Source organism: Lissotriton helveticus, chromosome 6, assembly GCF_964261635.1.
Source record: "Lissotriton helveticus chromosome 6, aLisHel1.1, whole genome shotgun sequence".
Taxonomy (NCBI): domain Eukaryota; kingdom Metazoa; phylum Chordata; class Amphibia; order Caudata; family Salamandridae; genus Lissotriton; species Lissotriton helveticus.
The window spans coordinates 128004986-128025784 of NC_136067.1; the positions used below are offsets into that span (position 1 = coordinate 128004986).

The 20799-nt window shown below is 44.6% G+C and overlaps 1 protein-coding gene across 1 annotated transcript in view; it reads right to left on the bottom strand.

Moving 5' to 3' along the window:
• LRFN2 (leucine rich repeat and fibronectin type III domain containing 2) overlaps positions 1–20799 on the bottom strand; it is a 1621598-nt gene that overhangs the window by 784289 nt on the left and 816510 nt on the right. Inside the window, exon 5 of the mRNA XM_078647494.1 lies at positions 3557–3628. The gene's annotated coding sequence lies outside the window, so the exon portion shown is untranslated. The remainder of the gene's footprint in view (positions 1–3556; positions 3629–20799) is intronic.

The following is a 20799-nucleotide window of genomic DNA, read 5'->3' on the forward strand; positions in this document are numbered from 1 at the left end:
AAATCCAGCACCTCTGAAGAATCCAGCAATCTCGACGCCGACGGACGCCGCCGAATCCAGCTCGACATCGTGAGTAACGGCTCCAGTGTCCCGCACCTTCGCCGCCGGCCGCCGGGCCCGATCGACGCCAGTAGCGACGCCAGTGAGTAGCGAGTTCGGCTCCAGCTCCAAGTGACCCTGTGTCGACGCCGCCGCTGATCGCATCGACGCCGAGCCCTATCAACGCCGTGAGCGCTGCTCACTCTTGCAACATCGACATCGATGACGCCGTATCCTGCTTCATCTCGTGAGCGCTGCTCCTGCCTGACTTCGGTCGACGCCGCTGCAGATCGCCCCGACTCCGAGGCCCGATCGACGCCAAAGACGCGACGCCGGACATCTCAACGCCGCTCATCATCGAGTGCTTCACTTTTCCAAGGTACTGTGTTGTGGGGGTCTGTGCGACTCCGGGCTCGACATAGCGCTCCTCGCGGTCGACGCCGAACCTTTGGATTAACTTTGCCTCGACGTCGTGTGACTCCCGTGTGGGTTACATTGTTGCCAAGAACTGTGTTTTAAAGAAGAAGAGTTGCTTTTGTTACTAAAGACTTTTTGTGCTAAGAAGAAACCGTACTTGAACTATTATTTTTCCTTCCAAGAGTATTTATTAAGATTGTGGTATATTTTTGTCGTTATTTGGTCTTGTGCTAAGCCTTATATAAACATCCTTATTTTTATAATACTACTGTGTCGTGTCCATTGGTAGTGTATTCACTTTATTACTGTATGTGGTCATAAATGCTTAACGCACTGCCTTTGAGATAAGCCTTTCTGCTTTGCCAAGCTACCAAGGGGGTGAGCAGGGGTTATCTAAGTGTGTGATCCCCTTGCTCTGACTAGAAAAGGAGTGTCCCTATTTGTCAGAAGTGTATACCTCTGCCAACTAGAGACAGCCGCTTCTAACAGCACTCATATCTTAAGTAATAATTTCTTAATGCTCCTCTTTCTCTTGTTTAATATACAGAATAGAGCACAGCTCGGCCCTCACAGGAGGGCAGAGGGCACATGTGCTCATGCTGCAAAATAAATTTATTGGTTACAAAGCAAGCCCTCCTTTTCTGTTTATTAATGGCGAAGTAACCATTAGATGGATTACATACTGTAGCTGACATGTTTTCAACTTCCCCGGAACACATTTTTCAGATTTAGTATCACGTGCATCGTCACCTATAAAATTGGAAGGAGTGGGGCCCCTATGTAGTTTTTACCATTGGCCCCATACAAGCAACTGACAAGCCCGAGAAGATGCTCAAGGGCTTCTAGGAGTGGTGCTGTTAACCCCTCCCACAGGTCCCAAAAATTCAATATTTTAATTCTAGGTGAGTGCTTAAGCAAACAAAGTGATATTTTGCTTTTAACCCCTACATTTCCTGCACTGTTACTGTAAATGACAGACACTCGTCTGTAAATCTGTACATAACTCATCAATAGTTTATTCTCAACCTTCTTTTTTTCAATTTTTTATGATTCTTGAAATGCTGAGTCATTCCAGGGCTGAGTAGGCAACTGGCTTCTACTTTCATATTATGGCAATGAAAACCGATTTAGAAGGACTTTTCAATTAGAAGGCCTTTTAAGTCACAATTTCTATATTTTTCCATTGAATATATCACTATTCTACTACCCACATAACACTGTAGTAAACGTAATGTTTGCCAAACATGTATATGCATTGTTGAAAACAAACTGTTATAATTGCCCAATTCTGATGGACAACAGTAAATGAGCAGTGATGTTTTTAGGGTGGGGGGAGCACAGCTCTGCAACACAGCTTCTCCTACTTGAGATCATTGTGTATCAGAGGGTTTTTACCTGTTGTGGGTCTTTGGGGCAATGTGTTGATACATAAGTGCCTTGGTTTCATAAGGTGTAGAGGGTGCCAAATCACCCAGCGCCAACACCATTTCTATTGTATTGCAACACTTCTATAGCACTTACCACCCCAGTGTGGGGCAGTTAAGTGACATGTTTTGCACCTAAATTATACCTAATTTATACCTTTGTGCTGTAAAAGGTGCAGTAACCTTCCGAAAACAGTCTTTGTACCTATTTTGTATGCATACTTATCTATATTTTATGTTTAGTATAGGCACCTACCCCCAGGGCACATCTTGAGACATGAAACTGTACTAAAATAGCGGTTAGCGCTATTTGTACTTGACTCAAACTAGGCACTAGTGCTAAAACACTCATTTCAGGGTCTGGCCAACAATGCGAGACCTTCCTAATCCCAAAGCTAATTTTTCCCCTATAATCCACAGGCCGCACTCTCTGCCTGTTCTCCATTAGTCACTTGCTGTAATACTCCAAACCAATCAAGAGGCACTAAACTAATAGGAGCAGACATTTGGGGGCAGATTTATGTCGGACTTGCGCCACGTTTACGCCGTTTGCGTCACGCAACAGTGGCGTAAATGTGGCGCATCCCTGCGACCCATTTACAACGTGACGCATCTAGGCAGATGCGTCACGTTGTAAAGCCCTGCGCCTCATGTGGGTGTTCCGGCGCAGGGTGAGCGTTCCGGGGCAGGTGCGCCTCGCAAAAGTGCCTGCATGAAATCTACAAGATTTCACGCAGGCACTTATAGGCCAATGCTGCGTCAAAACCCTGCGCCTGCTTGAAGCTGGTGTAAGGCTTGACGCAGCATTGGACAGATAGGGCCCCCCAGAGCCTTGCTGGAGCTGCGTCGCGCTTGCGACGCAACTCCAGCAATGCGCCGCCTTTACGGCACAGATGCGTCACGCATCTGTGCCGTTTTTGCCCCATGGTGCGCCGCATTGTACATGCGGCGCACCATGGGTGGCGGAGCTGCGGCGCACAATAACTGGCGCATCCTTGGGGATGCGCCACTTATTGTAAATCTGCCCCTTTGTATTGATGAAGGGCAGAAACAGGTATGGGTTCCTCTTCAATATTTTTATTATTTTGGGGTTCTTTTTATATTTTATATAGTATTTGCCTGATCTCAGGAGACAGCAAATGAATATTCGGACAACATTTTTATTATTCCAGGAGGAACTCAAACATGAGATGCTGAACACACAATTGCATTGTCTTTGAAGTCCATCGTTGGTGAGTACAAGCTTATCTTTAAAGCAAATGCTTATTTTATTCAACAAGTGCAGGGCCCAGAGTTTTTCTGTGGAGCCTGCTGCAATACGATGGTTGCCGAATACAAAGCCTGGCTAGTCTGGATTCCACCTCATGCTTCTTTCTTCCACCATACTACCTTTCCTGTCTCTATTTCACTTCTGCATGTTCTTGTTGTATCCCTAATGTTCCCCTTTCTTTGCAGTTGTTTTCTTATCTTTCTTGTCCATCCCTTTTCTCACATTTTTGCCCTTGTATCTCTCTCTCTCGCACAACTTTCCAGTCCACTAAAATGATTGCCGGTGGCCACCACCTGCAAACATCTGCACGTATGAAGCACCTGTTACAGCCGTCGGTCAATGCAATATACTAAGGATGACGCAGCCACCATGTACAGTACATATTGGTAAATATATAAAATTGTACCTTAAATAAGATAGGGAAACCTCAGAGTAATTCATCAAAAAGGCGTCTCGAAAACGATAACACTATCCTCATCTAAAAGATAAAAAGACAAATAGTCATCAATTCCTTAATAAAAACATCTGGAAGCAAAGAAAAGTCAAGGCACATACAAAACATAAATAATTTTATGTGTTTCTTATTTACTTCGAGTAAGGGTGGGCCAAACTCGTGGAGTTTCACTCCATGGAATTTCGCGAAGTTATCGAAAAACTCTGTGCTATTCTGCAGCATTCTGCCAAGGGAAGGTCACGCTGCTCACGCTGCAATTTATTGCAGGTAGCCCGAGCAGCACTGAAAATCAGCGCAAAGGGCCCCATGTATTGCGCAAGAGCACGTCACCATTCGAGTGGATTTTGCTGCGGCTCAAGGAGAAAATCTACCTTAGTGGCAGCAAATCATGAACATTTGTCGATTGATCTTGTCATGCCCAGCTCCTGCAAACCGCTGTGAGGCAGCAACCAACTCCATGCAGCGCTTAACAAAAACCCTAGACGATAAATATATGAACAAATGCGGTGAGTGTGTCACGCTTTTGTTATCTGTGGCTTTTACTTATGCAGGATGGCTATGGCACAGCAGATGACTCCCGTAATGAAGTCAAAGCACCGCAGGGGAAACACAATTTGCTTTCCAGCCAGTAAAGATTTTTTTAATTTACTGGAAAAGTCCATGTGTCACCCTCCCTTTCCAGCTAAGCGGCTCAAATTAAAAGCAGAAACACAATAATAAAACGGAAATTGAGATCTTTTTCAATTTTTTCTCTTGATACAACCGCCCAGCAGACAGATCATTGAAACTAAGTTATCGACCATGTCTTTTTAGTGTAATGGGTTTCAGTATTATTTTGACTTCTGGCACACGCTCCAGAACAAAAAGAAGGAAAGAAAATTAAAAACTCATCCTTCCCTTGAAACTTATTCTCACACCAGCAAAGCTAAATCGATGAGTTTTCATAATGCTCAGTTCATTTTTTAAATGTTATTGGATTCCTCGTTTCTGCCTCAGCCCCATCGACGCATGCCCCTTGGCAGGGAAGGAAGAATGCAGACAGAATAGTATTTCACCTCATAACCACAAGCAGCCAAGCTGTCATTCCACCTCCCTGAACTTCATTTTAAACCATAAAATGGTTTCCAAACGCTAATCACGGTGTAACCTTGCCACATAAGCAGCAATGGGGCAAGGACGTTCAGCACTACAGGCAAAAAAGATTTTTACCTTCTGTGCTCCCCATACATTTAATATATATATATATTTTTTAATCTTTCGCAGTATTTTGGTTGAACCATTTGGTGGCGCTCTATGACTGCTGCCTTACTTATCTTTATGGAAATACCAGCTGTGCACCTAAGCTCAGTGTGGTCAACTCCTCTGCAGAAATGTGCTTCGCTGGAGATAGGCACATCTTTTACACAAATGTGCATTTTTTCATGGAATTGAAGTACTTCCGGAAAATACCTGGGCCCTGACTGCATAGGTGAGAGGACCTACCTACATGACAGAAGGTCACATCACTGATAGTAAGGAGGCCACTTGTGGGAAAATGTTACTGGTGGGAAGGGAGCCTGCCCTTACTTGCATTAGGGAGTATCATATATACCCTCGCTGTCAGCTAATCAAGTGAACCGACAGAATCACCGATTCTGCAAGAGTCGACTGCAATGGACCTCTTTCGAAGGTCTGGGCCAAAAAATACCCTCTCCTTCTGTGAAAAACATGCTTTTCAGTTAGCAAGTGAACTACAAATATTGTCTAAATGCGTAACATAATTCATGAGACATAGGGCCTGTTTTCGATATCACTGACCGACCAACACCCTTCCGGCAATCCCGATCACCTCATTATGATGAGACCGAACACTGGGGCATATTATCAAGAATGGGTGTTACATTATCGCCGCTTTTATCGGCAGGAAACTGCCGATAAAGCGGCGATAATGGCCTTGATAATATGCTCTATGAATTCCAATCGAAGCCCATGTTAGATGTCTTTACATCTAACATGGGCTTCGATAGGAATTCATAGAGCATATTATCAAGGCCATTATCGCCGCTTTATCGGCAGTTTCCTGCCGATAAAGCGGCGATAATGTAACACCCATTCTTGATAATATGCCCCACTGTTCGGTTGTATTACTACATTTCACTATGAAAACATGCATTACGGCCGAAGACCAGCAGTAATGCACGCTCCCATAGTGACATGGGAGGTGCCGTTCATCCCTGCACCCCATGGCAGGCACCACTATGTGCCTGCCACAAGGAGCAGGGATCAACAGGGGGGCCGAGCACCAAAGGGGACCCTGCTATGTTTGGGGACCCTGCTGGGGGCCCCCAAACACACTTTCCGACATGTTTTCCATGTCGGAGAGGCCAGCATGGAAACCATGTCGTGCATTGCAATCTCAAGGGCGGAAAGGCCTGCCCTTGAGATTTCTGGATGGAAGCCAGCCGGAATGACCAGCCAGTTTACTTTTCAACCGCCTATATCCTAATTAGGCAGTCGGAAGGTAAACAGAGGAGCCTATTATGATGCACATTGTAATCGGCCCCTTAGTGCACATACCCAAAATGAGTCATATTCTAACATCTTTTAACAAAATTTCACCGGTTTTTCTTTGAATCTAAAATAACCAAAGTATGTGCTAAAAACCCTACGCCTCACTAGCTACTGACTGCAATCTGAGTTCTGAATTCTACACATGTTTCTGAGAAAGAGAAGCCAGCAGTGCCTGATGGTAAAACAGCAACATTTGTTAATGGACCACATGTCCTCGCTCATGGAAAATCTTTGCCTCCCTCGCTTCAACATGATATCCCAAGCATGATAAATGTGTTCCTACCACCATCACATCACCTATGGAGATGCATCAGCAGACTCAAAGTTCCAGACCAACGATTAGCCATTCTCTGACTTGCCCCATTCTTGGAAAATCTTTGAAAGGCGACTGATTTGTAAATGCACAGACCAGAATCAGTTCCTTCAAGTGCATTAGACCTGCGAGAGAACGGAACACTCCATTGACAAGATCAGAGGGCATCTCCTACATCAGCCCTAATTCACTAAACCCACCATCAAACATAGGGCCATATTATCAAGAAAAGGCGCTATATTATCGCCGCTATTATCAGCAGGAAACTGCCACTTAATCGGCGATAATGGGCTTGATAATATGCCCTTGTGAATTCCCATAGAAGCCCAGGTTCTGATAAAAGTGGTGATAACGTAGCGCCTTTTCTTGATAATATGGCCCTCAGTTGATGAAAAAGCAGATGAGTGCACCCGGGTCATTGCAACAATATGTACCACTCACTCCTCAATAGGCTGTAAGTAACGGTGACGAAACCAAGCAGTCCAATTGGATCTAACTCTCTGTCCTTCAGTAACCTCAACTGGACTTCCCAAAACTCAGAACTGAGAAAAAGGTAATTAGTTTAAATCAAAAAAACACTTCCAAATAGGCTAATGAATCTTCACACACCACTCACTGTTAGATACATAATTGCTGTAGGGGGTAACGTGGCACACAAGAGTATCGGAGTACCAGAGCATTTTCAGGGACAATTTTTGGGATATTAATAAAGATGCTGAAGACAGTTTGTGCCTTATGGGAAAGGCAACGATCTGACAAGGTATGGATTCAGTTCTTGCTGCACAGGGGAAGGCGGACAGCTGGCATTCAGTGATTGTGATCAACAAAGAGGTGTTTCATTCATTCCTTCCTGAAATACAGGAGGGGGCTATTCCTGTGATGTCAGTGGTGGTTTTGTTTCAGATGCTGGGAGCATGCACCAAGTAAGGGAGACATGGTCCACCCGAGATGGCTTCCTCCACAGACATGTTTGCTGACTTTTTATTAAAGTGCTTAAAAATTGAATTTTTATTTCAATTAGACAACAAACAGCATTAGTAGAATTGTATGTCAACTGCAATACATAGACCACTCCAGAGTGTTTATCTCAAGTCCTCAATATATTTAGCAATGGTAACAATCGCTTGGGAGCAACATCTAGTCTTTGGAGTAGATTTAAGAGATTGTCACGCAGTGCAGTGCAAAGCAGCAAGCCACCTTGCTACGCCGCGGGGATAATTCCCCCGCGGTGCTATGGTGCTCTGCGCGGTGGCGCTGTGCTCAAGACGAGCTGAGCTCGTCACGACCACGCCTGTTTCTTCAGAATGCTCAGCACAGCAGGGGAATTAGCCCCGCGTGTGAGCGCCATAGCGGCCATGAGAGGCTGAGCTCGTCATGAGCACGCAAGGAGTCAAGACAATACAAAACTTTCCTGCCTTTTCTCCAGTTCTAGTGCCCTTTTCGCAGCCTAGTGTCAATGCAGGCACCCTTCACATTGGTGCAATGATGCCTTCACTGCATGCAGGATTGCTTTAGTGCAGGAAAGGGAAAGGGTGGGGAAGGATCATTCATACAGGGTCCACATATAGACCAGAAAGAGGTACGCAGATGAATTGCATGGATTCTGGAGAACCATCACCCCATTTACCCTTTTAACATGGGAATCATGCTGTAATGTTATTCAACTTGATAAAGATGAATCACATGCATTCTTAGCCCGATACTGTTTCCCCGACATCAGGGATGGCTTCTGTCAGGCAGGTCATCAAGTACCAATACAAGGGTTGTGAAATGTCTCAGGGTTTAAAAGAAGAAGGAAACAATTTGTCATAGAGCTCAGTATGTTCACTGCAATATTCGTCAAGTCATTTCAAACTTGGGATCATTTCCCCAGCCTCACCTAGAAGTCACCTGCCTTTTTTCTAGCAGATGAGCCAAGGCCATACCTTTCCTGCACGGAGCAGCTATTTTTTATGTAACCCAAGAGAGCGACTACAGGCTCTGGAATTGTAGTTCACCTATCATAGCATACGGCACAGCCATCACCTCCACCCGAAACAACTACACAACACACAGGACCATGCCAAGTGGACGAATCCAGCTACAGGTGGCCTGTAGCAGGTACAACAGTCACTGTCCCTCAAACCAAATTTGTATGGGCTTACCGGGGTGTAATAGGCCCTCTGAAAACACTTACAGTGTATAATCCTAAACCGGCCATGCGGTGCGAACCGTCCCGTCCCAAGTGCAGTAGAATGTCCACTTCACATTCATAATCTCCTGCCTTAACTCAGTTTCCCACCCCTGCTTTACTATTACAGGTGCATTATGAGTTTCCTGCTGTACTGCGATATAAAGTATTTGTGATTAGGTGTCTCATGCAGGTAGTTCTCAGTAGACCATCAAATAAAGGTAGGCATGGTAAATCCCAGGATGGACTGCCTCAACTGGCCCTCAAGCGGTGATATGTAGATCCAGGGGAGTTCTTCTCCGTCAGTGTGATAAATGTGCCTTGGCGGTATAAGTCGCCCCACTGTGACAGGTACTTCAATTAAAAATGAGATCTTACTAGTTGTTTATTGTGGCAAATAAATGACTTATTTTTCCACTCTTTTACATTGCCGCTCCCAAGCACTATTTGTGCAATCATCAGTGGACAACTCCCTGGCAACTGTGGTCAAGGGGATACCTATAAATGAGGGAGGCAGTTTGCGGACTCTGAGAAATTGGGTTGTTGGTTGGCGGGGGGGGGGGAGTGAGTCCTTCTCAAGAAAAAGCCATAATCCTTGCCAGGGTGAAACACAAAAGTCACTAAATTAACCTCAGCTTGACCCTCTGGTAACTTGGCACAAAAGCAGTGAGATTTAATTTAGCAGCAATCTGTAAAGTATTTATGAAGCCCTTAAACAGTAATAAAGTTAAAACACAACACAAGAAAAATCCAGCAATACTTTAGAAAAATAGAGTAAAACATAATAAATGATTTAACACCAAAAAGATAAAAATTCAATCACTAGAACAAGCGATATGCAATTTTAAATATTTTACACAAGTCTAGCGACAAAAAGCACAAAGCGCCACTCACTTTATTCTAATTGTGCGAGACCAGGTGAAAATCTCAAGTCTAGGCCAACTGTAATGAAGTGCTGGCAGAATACAGGGACCAGATGAGTCCAGCTGAAAGAGTTACCTTCTGAAGGTTTTGCCGCAGAGAGTTCAATTTACGGTGGAGGGGGTAGCAAGGAGAAGGAAGAGCATTGAAGATGGTTGTTGCTGTAGTGAGAAAAGCAAGTCGGGCATCACGGATGGTAATTCCTGTAGAGCAAAGAGCCTGTGGGAGAGGTGTGGCGCCGCGGCTAGGGCGACTGACTCCGGAATCTGGGGATCACTGTTCGATCCCTGGCACCGGCGGCAGATTAGCCCAGCACCATGTGACTCTGGGCAATAGCTTGCTTAATCTTCCCGACGGCCCCAGCGTCTAGAGACCCTCACGGGTGATTGTGCGCTTTACAAATGTGGACTATAAGGCGCCTCCCACGGTTGTTAATGGCAATCACCGCAAGCTGTTGATGCTTTTACATAACGTGCAGATCTCTTTTTTGGCCGTTTGACGAAGGCCGCACGATCTCAGTATTAACAGACCCGTTCATGGCCCTGAAGAGCCCAAAACTTCAGAATATCTCCTTCTTCAGAGGTGTGCACTCTGATACCAATAAAAGGCCCATGGCTTGGGAAGGAGCCTGTTGGTACTCAAGGGCTCACTCTTGCAGAGGCCAGCAGGACTTGACAGGTCCAGTGCAGCAAGTCACCTGGGTAGTTGCAGGCTCTGTAACTTGTTATATCACTGTACCTCTGAACAGGAAGTAGGTCAGTCAGCTCAACATTGGGTTTACTTCAGGTAGCCTGGGAAGAAGGGATCATGTCCAGTATTCTTTCTCAGACAGCAGTGCAGGCCTTAGGGAGCAAGGCAGTCCTTCTTCTGGTGATCTGAGGGTCCAATATTTATACCTCGTGCCATTTTTGAAGTGGGGGAAACATCTAGACTTCCCCTCATATCTGGTTCTGGAATTTCCTTCCTTCCTCCCTTTCCTGGTCCCAGGATGTCTGCAGTCACAAAATGTTATTGTGAAGTTCTTTGTGTGTGTGCTGAGGTGGCTCCTTAGAAGTGCAAGTGTGGTAGGTGATAGCTCCGCCTCTCCCATCAGGTCAGGGTGATGCATCCTGCCAAAACCTCGGCCCCCTTTGTAATACTGTCTGGAAAGAACACAAAATGGACAGCTGCCAACTACACCTAGTCGTATGTTCCAGGATACAGGCTGCAGGCACCAAGAGGGCATATGCATCAAACTTCATTTTTGCGATTACCAAATAGCAATTTTTAAGAAATCGCTATTTGGTAATCGCAAAATGCAATGCACCATACGAAACAGCAAATAGCGATTCAGTAATTGTGATTCCTTAACAATCGCAAACGCAATAAAGGAATCGATATTTGTTATTGAGAATCTATTCTGTTTTATGGGCCTCAAGACCCATGGGTAGGAATGGTCTTCTGATGCCTAAATTGCGATTACCTAATTGGTAATCGCAAATTAGTTAGTGCAAAGGCAAGGGTGCCCGGGGGTCTAAGGCCCGACTGAGGCACCCCTAAAAGAAAAAGGTGTACATGTAAGGCACACTCATGCCCTAGGGGCATGTGTGCACCACATGGCACTTTGAAAAATGTAGTTTTGTGCATTTTTGAAAGTATGCACATATTAGCATCCTAATTAGCATTTCCTAAATGCATAGTTCGCATTTAGGAAAGGCTTCTTGCATATGCATTAGGGAATCGCAAATTGCGATTCCCCATTTGCATTCACAATTTAGGTAATCACAAGAGATTGCAATTACCTAAAATGTGTATCCCAATAACTTTCATGGATTGCAAAAGGCCCCTTTGTGATCGCAAATGGGCGATTTTTGCAAATCGCTCTGTTTGCGATCACAAAATAAATTTATGCTTGTGCCCCCAAATGGTTAGGATAAGAAAATGGCAACTTTCTAAGAGTAGCATTGTCAGAATTGTGACTTAAATTCTGATGTTGCAGTTAAAGAGGGTTTTAAATTACAATTTCTTGGACACCCAGCATTGTAATTGTACCTGTTACTAAACAAAAGTTATCGCTTATTAAACATAATAAGGCAGCTCAATCTCATCCTATGGAAGAGGCAAAGTTTTTTAAAACCAGGACATGTAAAACTTAGAAGAACATGGCCAACATTTAAAATATTTCCTCAAAACAGTGTGTTCAAGCTTACATTTGGATTACATATGTAAGGAGTTCTGTCATCAGCATACAGGAAAATTAAAATGCTCCAATATTAAAATGCATAGTCGTTGTAGTGTTGCCTGAGCTTAGCTGCCAGCATCTCCATAGCCCGGGCAAAAAGTAGGAGAGACAGTGGGCAGCTTTGCCTGGTGCCTCTGAATAATTCAAATGGTTCAGATAGTGTCCCATGGGCTGGGCATATAATACACTTTTCCAGTTTAGGACTCCTGGGGGATGCCCATCCTGCACAGCAAAATGAATAACTAGTCCCATTCCAAGGAGTCAAATGCCTTAGTGACATCTAAAAGAACGGTGGTTGTTTTGGATAGGGATCTAAACCTTATAGACTAGCAAATAGTGCCCACTGGTTGTGTGCAGTTGACCTGTCTAGCCTGGTTGTATTAAATGGGTTAAAAGGAGTATTAGTCTTTTCCCCATCAGTTTGGCCAAAAGTTTGTCTCCACCGTTGATTAGAGAGAGGGGTCTTCTTGAGTCACAGTGCTAAGGGATCTTTCCATGATTTGGTAGCGCAATGATCACAGCTTACCACATGGATTTCGGCAGCAGACCTATTGGTATAGCCTCTTCAAATAATGCAGTCAAGCGTTGGCCAAGCAGTGCAGCATAGGTGGTGAGTAAATTTGATATGTTATGTGGTGGAGAAAAGTCTGTAAATCTGTGGTCAGCTTTAAATGCATGGAGTGAAAAATAAAATAAACTATAAGGTCCAATGATTATGCCAGAGGTTTTGTGGTCCTGTCCTTCCTAAGTAGCAAGTACCATCACGACAGGAAGTTGGACGGGTAACAACCCTACCTCTGGGCAATCTTCAAAGGCTATCCACAAACACGAGGGTCGGATTAGGAAGGTTTGTGTCAGTGGCCTGAGGAACGCCTATTCAGAGTAATTATTTTTTGGTGGCATATATGAGGACAACAAAAAAAAAAGCAAAAAAAAAAAAAAGCAGTGAAGCATACCTTTTATAGAATTCTACCGGGAGGCTATTTTTGCCCTGTGCTTTGCAGGCTCGAAGTTTACCTAAATGGGGAGATGATGCCTCCTTCCGGCTGGAGCGGTCGACCTCAAAGCTGGGGAACTGGGTTCGAGTCACAGAAACGACGCTCAACATCCTGTGATTCTGGGCAAATCACTTAATCTCCAGCCTAACAAAACTGAATGTGTCCTTCTGTAATGAAACTGGTGCTCATGTAAAGCGCTCTGATGCCCGATGTCTCGGGTCTAGTTTGCAGTATATAAAACTCTTAAAAAACATGAAAAAAAGCCCAATGACTAAGGATTTCCTCTAAGGTGAACAACTGTTCCTAGGAACAGTCTATGGTCAATACTCTGCCATCCAAACACCATGTCTTCTAGGTCTGACATAGTGCCTGTGTGACCAGTATGTTTAGAGGTGTACAGCAACTGGAAAAAAGATTTTGAATACCGCAAGGATTTGTGTGGTGTCATCGCATCACTTACCTTATGTATTCTCAACGTTGAGTACATTGTTAGCACGAAGGAGCTTAATCATAGCTGGCAAAAGAATGATAGATTAAACCTAGATCCTTGTGACTGGGGGTGAATGTTTGCATTGCCCAGCATTCCGTTCATCATTTGCATTTTTTTGCAAAAGTTCTACCAGGCCGCTCCCCCTCACCATAGTCTCTAGTCATTAGCGAAGTTACCTCTAAAGTGGAACTCTCTTGTGGCCACTTCATTATATTCTGTGAGTGTTAATCTGATCTGCAACCATTTCTTTGTGCCTAGTGGTATTCTAGCAGGTTCAGTTCTCTTTCTAGACATTTAAGATGATCCCAGAGTGTGCATAGGATGAATCTTGTTTAGAGATGCAGTTTTCACTGATGGTGACTTTGAACGCCTTCCATATTGTGCCCACTGAGGTAACTGAGCCTTCATTGAATTAAGAAAATTCGGCAAGGTTGAGCTGCAACTTGTCTGTGAATAATTGATCCAGTAAAGTGCTGAGGAGAGGTGCCAGTTTGACCAAGCCGGTGGCCAGCCAGGGAGCGCACAGCGCTTCAGTACAGGAGAGTGGTCTGACAGGGTGAGCAATAGATTTTCGGCCTGTTGCACCCATGTATTCACAGCTAATAGCCAATAGTTTGGTCTCCACCAGCCATCATGTGCCTTCCCTAGTATGGTGTTGTGAACCTTGCAAAAATCTACCAAGTCATGATCAAGTATTGTGGACTGCAAGTGTCTTGGGCTGACACATCCATAACTGGGAGGGGCGTGGGATCTGATTACGCTTTGTAGCATGACACAGTTAAGCTCTCCCCCCAAATGAAAGATTGTGAGTCAATTGAGAAAAAATTCCCCATAAGTGATCAAGGAAGCCAGGATCATCAATTAGCAGTTCACTATGGCTACTTTTGTAGGCTATGGAGTAGCGACCTTGGTCATCTTCAAGAGAAAGCAGGTAGCAGTAGGGGAACCTATTTTAATAAATATTACTACACCCTGATCATCAATGAAAGCAATCTATAGGCAGCCCATTTATCTGAAAATGGACGATTTGTGTGCGGGCCAAAGTGTATTTCCTGCAGTGCTGCAATGAAACACAGTGATGGTCAAGATATGAGAGAACCTGTCTAGTCTTGGGGCTATTGTTGAGTGCCCTCACATTCAGATCAGCGATGTTAGTATCCGTACTCCATTATCCCTTGTCAGATTTCAAGAAGTAAGTCATAAGCCGCATAGGTAGCTCCTGTGATCCGAGGTAAATTAGGACTATTGTATATGTTGTGCATTGCCCTGACAAAAATTAAGTATAGGTTATACTTTTATCCCAATGTCATCCCCGCCATGCCCACCCACATTGGTGGCCCAAACCCACCAGGATAAATATCTCACCTACCAAAACCCTAGTAACAAAAATAGGAATCCAAGGGGACATCGTCTCAACAGTTACATCAGAATTCTTGATTGAGTGTAACCTACAGGGTACATCCATTGAGGCTGCGGGGATCCTCTCAACAAATGCCTAGGGTGTTAAAGGAATCAGAGGTGTACCTTGCCATCCACTCACAGATCAACTGCTCATGCTTTGGGATATGAGGGAGATCACCAAAACCATTGATTAGTGAGATGCAGATGATTACGATGTCAAACAGTAGCAAGTCAAAATGGAAAAGGCTGTGTTGCATAATGCACTGTCTTTGAGGATTGTATCAATGACAGTTACTTGGAATGTAGAATGGGTGGAAGAGTAGTGTCACGCTGAGCACCGTTGGCTAATATGGCTGACAGTATTATACTGGTGGGTTCATTCCTGGCCAGCCAGCGGCGATGAGGTCCTGGAAGAAGTGATCGACCGTCCACTTCTTAGATCGCGGCCCGGGGTTTCATCAAAAATGTTGTACCTTAATGGGGTGTATGAAAAATTTGACGTTTTCCTTAAAAAATTCTCCATTGACAAGCTGGGTATAGTACAGCATACTGGATCGGGCTGCTTGACCGGCATGAACGTACGCCGAGCTTCCTGTACAGCAATGGTGAAGTTCGGAAACAGTGACAACATTCAAGTTGTGTTACTTTTGAGCCAAGCAACGTGCAGTGTCCTGATACCTGAAGTTGAAAAGGCAGCTGATGAGAGGTGTGGCACGCCAAGTGGTGGCCTGCTGGCAAGTGATCTTGTGCGCCCGCTCCACAACTAGCATTCAAGTGGGAAGAGTATGCCCATACATGGGTCCTGTGTTTGCTACGCCACCGGTCTTAATCTAGCCTGGATGATGAGGGTTGATGCCCCGAAACTGGTCCTAGGATGCTTGTTTGGGTGGGACTGTTCCCATGTGGAACACAGTCAAAGCTGATTTGTATATGGCTGGGTTTAAACAGGAATGGCATGGCAAGCAAAATAATGATGGATTACACCCTGATCTATGACTTGGGGTGAATATTTGACAATGTTCAGCATTCCATCCATCATCTTTTGGTGTTGCATTTTCACCCTAAGTGAAAATAGTATGCCCAGATGTGGGTCCCATGCTCGCTATGCCACCAGTTTCAAACTAGACTGGCGGATTTGGGGTGACATCCGAAAACTGGTCCTATGATGCTTGTTTGTTGGTCTAAGGAGGACCCTGCCTGGCAATTTGGGCTGGACTGTTCACGTGGGGAGCAGGGTCAAGGCTGATTTTCATATGGCTATGTTTCAACTGGAATGACATGGAAAGCAAAATAACAATGGATTAAACCCAAATCTGTTACTGGAGGTGAATATTTGACAATGTTCAGCATTCCGTCCATCATCTTTTTGTGTTCCATTTTCCCCCTAAGTGGGAAGGGTATGCACTAGACGTGGGTTCCGTACTTGCTACGCCACCAGTTTCAAGCTAGGCTGGCTGATGAGGGGCGATGCCCTGAAAACGGTCCTAGGATGCAGGGTCAAGGCTGATTTGCATATGGCTGGGTCTAAACTGGATTGGTGTGGCGAGCAAAATAATAATGGATTAAACCCAAATCTGTGACTGGAGGTGAATATTTGACAATGTCCAGCATTCCATCAATCATCTTTTTGTGTTGCATTATCACCATTTTATTGCCTGGCCCATTTGCCTCTCTCTTGCTGTGTGATTGGTATGCTCAAGTGCTGTAATTTCCAAGGGAGTAATATGCTTTGTGGTTCAGATGACACCCGAAAGAACTCTTGACACGTTGAATAGTGCAGCTTCACTGGTGCATATAAATCCTTGTTTGAAAATGCACAGCGACAGGCAGCAAGAGAATTTCCATGCTGAGTTACACTCCTGAGATGGAGTAGATCCCTGCTGCCTGGTGAAACCCTGGAGGTCAGTGTTATGGCATCACAGTGAAGGTATAAAAGAGGGCTGGATGGGTGAGAGTGTCAGTGCAGAGCGTAGGCTGGGGTGCTGGGTGGGTGTTGAAGGGGTGGGCAGCCATCGTGTGCTTGATCAGGTGAAACTGGACTTAGTGTTCTGAGTTATTTAGCTTGATCTGGATAAGGCTGTCTCAGGGAACTTATATTGTGTAAAGCAGAGTACATTGTCAAATCTATCTCATAATTTGACAAAACTGCTAAACCTATCAAGTTTCACAGGTCCACACGTAATGTGCTGTTCCAGTCCAGATTTTTTCTTTGAGTCCTGGAACTTGTGGTCTTGCTTATTCCATTATAAAACAGGACTGGAAGTCCCAGAATTCAAAGAAAAAACCTGGAACGGCATATCATACATGGACCTAGGAAACGTGGCAACTATGAACTGCTTTATTCTAGTCTTGCAAAGTGTGAACCATAAAAATTGAAATGTCACACATAAACACCCTAAAAACATGGACATGTCATGCATGAACAAAAGGAAAACTTGGCAGCTAGACCAGGCCTTGACTAGGCTGTGATTCTCCAATAGCCTGTGGGTCACAATGGATGGCAGAGGTTGTTTGTGTCTGCTCCCATGTGGTGTCCAGGTAAAGAACTCCATTAGTTACCGATATACTGGTCCTGTAATTACCAGCCATCAGGAAGGTGAGGTTTATAGTGGATTATTACCCCTGACCTCTGGAGTCTCAGTGAAGTGTAGCCATCTTGCGTGGCAGTTCTTTGGCGCCCCCTGGTTTGTTTCTGATGACCTTGTCGGTAATACATCGAACGTAGCCATTGAAAAGGATCATTCAAGAACCTTATGCAATAGTATGACTGGGGAGCCAGAAGCAGCCCAAGCCGAAATGCTCAAACCAGCCCTCTCCCTTTCTCTCCTGGATCAATATCTCTCTTTTCGTTCATCCATTCTAGTCGTCTGCTTCTTTCCTCTCTCTCGTCTTCTTCTATGATTGCTTGCTCTCAAAATTCCCTCTTCCACCCTCTCTCTCTCTCTCTCTCTCTCTCTCTCTCTCTCTCTCTCTCTTAAAGTCTAACATGCCTGCTGTATTTAATGTTGCTGAGCCAGTGAAAGTGACAGAGGCCCCAGCAAAGACCCTGGCCTTTTAAAACTGGCCTCCAAGGGCTCCAGCCCACAATGGAAATGCCGAGTGGAAAAAAGGCCCCTCTGGCCCTTTGTGATAGTTAAAAAGTTTGTACAGTTTCATAGATTAGAGCAGGAACCAGTGGCGGCTAGTGTCAGGGTAGAGAGGCAAGCGGGGGGCGACAACAAAAATAATATGCTGCATCGCCGCACTTCCGATCTTCAGGCTCCACTGCAGGCAGCACAAGCTCCCAGACTCCCCTGCGGCCAATCCTGATGCTTCTCTCATTTCATGAGAGCAGTATCAGGACAGCCGCGGCCCGCGGAGGGAGTTGCGGTGGGGCAGAAAGGTGGGGCGGGGGTGCTAAAAAACGGAATATGGATAATTGGAGGTAAGTAAACAATTTAATTAATAGAACGAATTTCGTAGCGCGGGCTGCATCGCATTTTGCGATGCAAGGCGTGCTAAGAAATTCGTTTTATTTATTAAATTGTTTACTTACCTCCAATTATCCATAGTCCGGTTTTTAGCACCCCCACCCCCCGCCCCACCGCAACTTCCTCCACGGGCCGTGGCTGCATCATGATTGCCCTGATAGCCCTTGATTTTTGCTCCCACGGAGACTGGTAGCCTGTGCCTGCTGCCTCCAATGCAGCTCGGGTTCGAGACAGCTTTAGTTCGCATGATGATTTGGCTGGCCTGAGATTGCCGCCCAAACTGTCATGTGCACTGATAACAGTGTCCACCACTCCCCCTGCGACTACCCCCATGATGTCTCTGCCCCACACCTCGGCAACGAGAGCAAAAATAAAACGATAATAAACATGTTTGATTATCGTTCTATTTCTTTACTTTTTGAGGCTGCTGACAGGGGGCAATGCTCCTCCGCCAGAGTGGACGAGCCGCCGCTGGCAGAACCTTACTCTAAGCAAATGTTGAGGTTTTGTCCACAGCAGGTATTGAGTTCTGACGCTATGGCATTAAATGTTTCTGGATCATTTCGTCAAGTTAGTCATAACATTTAACACTATTTAAATTCTATCAACAAATGTAAATTGCAACCTTTTCATCTAGCCCTTCAATTGAAGGATGGAAGCACTTTTTATCTGTGAAATGTTTCTGCTTGCGGTATGCTGATTGAGAATAACACTCAATGCCAACTAAATGTAGTAAAACTAATTTAAATAAGCTGAATATACATGATTTCAGAGTAGAAAGTCAATATGCATTTTAGTGCAGCTTAGAAAAATCCCAATTATGAGCAATACAGCACTGCAATGTCAGCATTCCCTCTCACTATAAAAGATAAACAGGGGGTGTAAGAACAGGTGCAGGCTAATGTTGTAGCAGATACTATAGAAAAATCAACTTCGAAAACTGGCAGGAACCATTGCTTTGGCAATTGCGTAAAAGAGTACAACCAGAGTCACCAGGACAGTACATATTTTTGACATAGCACTATGAAATGGCCAGCGCTGGGCGTGTCATAGCATTTTATTTCCTTGAGGCAACATAGGCGGGAAGTGGAGGGGAGGACGGAAAACTGAGTGACATATGGGAGGGGAATAAGCCACGTGGACGGGGTAGTGGCAGTGAGTGGGAGGGACGAAGCCGCACAAACCTGATGCAGTTGAAATTAAAAGGTGTATATAACCTCATATAATCATCCACCAGAAGGGGGAAGTAAAGAAAATTAAATACGTTCCGCACTTCCTCTTTCTAGTGTACATAAGGCAATGCGGATGAGAGGCAGAATGCTTTCAATTCAGTCATTAAATTGAGTAACCACCATGAGCACATCCTGGATTCAATAACATTTGCAGTTTTGCAGCCATGTGTAAAGTAACAGCAAGTGAGGTTCGTAGCTCTGTTTGAGAAGGTAAATGGCTACCACCTGCACCGTCCCATGCTGTTGTTTATAACCATGCCCCTAACTCGGTGGTTCCCAAAGTGTGCGCCGCGGCGCCCTGGTGCGCCGTGATGAGAAGCCAGGGGCAAATACTTTTTGAGGGAAGGGTACTCAATTGTTTTTATTCGCAAGGAAGGAGCATTACCGTGAGGTGTCAGAGCGCTTTACATAAGAACCAGTTGTGATACATAAGGATTTAGGATTACATGCGTTACATAAAAGATACAAGCAGTAAAAAATTGCAAATGTACAAATTATAAAGTCATACAGGGAAGAGATATAAACAGAAATAAATTGCAAATGTACAAGTAGTAAAGTCCCACAGGGAAGAGACAAATATAAAAAATTGCAAATGCACAGGTTGTAAAGTCACTCAAGGAAGAGATACAAATGGGGGCCTAACTGTACCTATGATCTTTCACAGATCATGGTTTATGTAGGCACTAACAGCCCTAAAATTGGCATTTTTGCGAACAATAACCCAGAGTAAAAAATAAAAAACAATACAAGCAAAACAGTAAAACTATTTTTTTTTTTAAATCATTCACACCGTGAGCAGCGTCGAGAAAACGGGAGACAGTAACACCAAGAAGTTTCTGATGGGACATCCTGAGGACTTACCCAGCCTTACCCAGCCACAGGAAGTGTTGGCTCCTCTTAAAGCATCAAATAAAGAGTTTGTATTATGCAAGAAATTACGAGTTTAGAGTCTGTGTGTGCATCTAAACAAATACACTGATAGCTATAAAAAAATTTCAGGGTAGACTTTAGCATTCTAACTATTAATATCAATCATTTAGAGGACAAAGAGGCGAATGCATATAAGATGCTGAATTACAAAGGACAAATTAGGCTTAGTTGCATATCTGTTTAAAAGTGTGACATACAGTGGCGGCTGGCAAGTTTTGGAGGGAGGGGGACAGAGTGGACACACTCTCACTACACGCATACATAACACTCAAAGCAATGTTTTCGCAAACACGCACGCATCACACACAAACACATCCAATCACAACACTCTTCACCAAACATTCACAAATACCTGAACACCCACACCAAACAGTTTAAAAGAAAAACAAACACTTACCTGCAGCCAGCTCTGCCTCAGAGGTTCCAGGAGGCTTGAGACAGCTGCCTTCCCTCATTGGAGGGGAAGCAGCAGTCCCAATGTCATCACAGAGTGGGAAGG